The sequence below is a fragment of the Muntiacus reevesi genome, chromosome 12 (assembly GCF_963930625.1).
Source record: "Muntiacus reevesi chromosome 12, mMunRee1.1, whole genome shotgun sequence".
Taxonomy (NCBI): Eukaryota; Metazoa; Chordata; class Mammalia; order Artiodactyla; family Cervidae; genus Muntiacus; species Muntiacus reevesi.
This window is the reverse complement of record NC_089260.1, coordinates 38,271,641-38,274,532: the sequence shown is the minus strand read 5'-3', so window position 1 is coordinate 38,274,532 and position 2,892 is coordinate 38,271,641. Positions and strand designations below refer to the sequence as shown.

Sequence of the window (2,892 nt, the reverse complement as noted above, 5' to 3'; positions counted from 1 at the left end):
CAGAAGTATTCTTTCTTACCTACCAACACTTACAAACTTAGCCAGTGGACCAAATCTGAACAAAATTTTTGGCCAACCCAATGCTTCCTAAGGTTTTTGTGAGAAAGAACCTGATTCAGAAACTGATACTAACTCAGGATACAACAAAATAAACTAACCTTATTTTGTTGCTATTCTTATTATCTTTCAATTTTATGTTTTAATGGCATAATCTATTTTTTTCCAGTTTCGTTGAGATGCAGTGGACATACAGCTCTGTATAAGTTTAAGCTGCATAGTATAATGATTGGACTTACATATATCGTGATATGATTACTACAAGTTTAACATAATCTTATATAGATCCATAATCTCATCGTTACAAAAAAAGAAAAAAAAATTTTTATTGTGATGAAAAAGATAATTCTCTTAACAACCTACAAATATAGCAAAAATATGGAATCCTTCACAAATGCGTGTGTCATCCTGTACAGAGTCATGTTAATCTTCTCTGCATCATCCCAATTTTAGTATATGTGCTGCCAAAGCTAGCACAGTCTATTTTTTAAGGCCTATTTCAGTACACCTTCCATCTTTACCAGACAAGCAATTCTTTTCAAAAAGTTCCATATTTCTTTACACTGAACAATGAGGACATGATATTCTGTGGTGCATTTTACCAATCAACAAAGTAGAGAGTCTTTCTGAAATATTTATCTTAAGCCTCAGAATTTAAACACTGTACATGCTTCTCTGGATTATTCACAAGGTCAAATAACAAACTGTTTGATTTGACATACTTCCTCTTTGCTCTTTGCTACATCTGCTCTAACATAACAAACGAAGTACTTGATGAGACCTTGGAGGAGGATGTATATAAATAAACTGAATTTCAACTTGAAAGGTATCAATTGTACCTAGTATTAGAAGTCTAGTGCTGTAAAGAACAAGATTGCATAGGAACCTGGAATTTTAGGTTCATGAATCAAGGCAAATTGGAAGTGGTCAAACAGAAGATAGCAAGAGTGAACATTGATGTTTTAGGAATCAGTGAACTAAAATGGACTGGAATGGGCAAATTTAGTTCAGATGACCATTATATCTACTACTATGGGCAAGAATTTTGGGCATTACTTTGCTAGCATTTGTTCAGTTCAGTTCAGTCACTCAGTTGTGTCCAACTCTTTGCAACGCCCTGGACTGCGGCACTTCAGGACTTCCTGTCCGTCACTAACTCCCAGAGCCTTCTCCAACTCAAGTCCATTGAATCAGTTATGCCATCCAACCATCTCATCCTCTGTCATCCACTTCTCCTCCTGCCCTCAATCATTCCCAGCATCAGGATCTTTTTCAATGAGTCAGCTCTTCCCATTAGGTGGCCAAAGTATTGGAGCTTCAGCTTTAGCATCAGTCCTTCTAATGATTATTCAGAAGTGATTTCCTTTAGGATTGAATGGTGTATTAGAGAGATGTAACATATTTATTGCAGTATCTATCTGCCAAATACTGTATTTAAAATAATGGTTTTCTCATTGCAGTAATATCTTAAATAGGGTAGGTACAAAATGAATGTGGTCTCAATGTCACAGTTTTGCTAAAAACTCATCTATTAATTTAAATGTCTTACCTCTCCAAATTTTTGAGGACTAAATTTAATTACCACTTAAAGGCAAAATTTCTCCCCGGTAATATTAGTTTTGAAGTATTAAATGCTTAACCTTCAACATAGGGTCAGCTGCCTGTTAACTTAAAGGCTTTACCATATTTCTTTTCAGTGTATGTTATATCCACCTATTTTCCATTCAAATAAGTGCACTCAGGCAGATATATTAGTTTCCCAGCCTATAATAGAGATAGTTATCATCCACTCCTCTTAATTTGCTGCCCTGAAAAAAAGAATTCTTGGGAGTATATTTGACAGATTTTAATGCACAAAGGACTCATTCAGTTTAGTTCAGTTCAATTCAGTTGCTCAGTCATGTCCGACTCTTTGAGATCCCATGAATCGCAGCACGCCAGGCCTCCCCGTCCATCACCAACTCCCGGAGTTTACTCAAACTCATGTCCATTGAGTCGCTGATGCCATCCAGGATCTCATCCTCTGTTGTCCCCTTCTCTTCCTGCCTTCAATCTTTCCCAGCATCAGGGTCTTTTCCAGTGAGTCAACTCTTCGCATAAGGTGGCCAAAGTATTTGAGTTTCAGCTTCAGCATCATTCCTTCCAGTGAATACCCAGGACTGCTCTCCTTTAGGATGGACCGGTTGGATTGAGCCCTAAATAGCAGATGAACAGAGTGATATAGTAACATAGCCACCTTAGTTACAAATTGTATTTACATTGCATCTTAAGAACTGTTGATTCCGGTTTTAAATGTGATTGCTGGTCGGAGTTGGTAATAAGCTCTTTTTTTTTTTTTTTCCCTGATTATTCCCTAAGTTAGTCAGGTTTAGAATCCAAACACTCCTACTTATAAAGAAAATATAAAGTCTAATGAAGACAAAGCAGGCCCCCCAAAATCATTATGAATGGTATATTGCTATAGAAGTCCTGATTTCCACTCTTATAAAGTTTTTATATAGCGGAAAGTGGCTTTTGTCATCATTTCTTAAATCAGTCATCTAGTCAGCAAGTGTTTTCCTAGTGACTCAGTCAGTAGGTTTCCCTCGTGGCTCAGGTGGTAAAGAGTTTGCCTGCAATGAAGGAGACCTGGGTTTGATCCCTGGGTCAGGACAATCCTCTGGAGAAGGAAGTAGAAACCCACTCCAGTCTTCTTGCCTGGAAAACCCCATGGACAGAGGAGTCTGGTGGGCTACCCCCTATGGGGTCACCAAGAGTCAGGGACAACTGAGCAACTAATCCACAGTCAATAAGTATTCGTTGAAGAATGACTTTGTGTCAGACACTTTTCTGAGG

General features: G+C 37.8%; 1 non-coding gene across 1 annotated transcript; it reads right to left on the bottom strand.

Annotated features, from left to right (window-relative positions):
• Positions 1 to 429: 429 nt before the first annotated feature.
• Positions 430 to 534, bottom strand: LOC136145290 (U6 spliceosomal RNA). The gene has a single exon (XR_010658737.1). It is a non-coding gene; the product is annotated as a U6 spliceosomal RNA (small nuclear RNA).
• Positions 535 to 2,892: the final 2,358 nt, after the last annotated feature.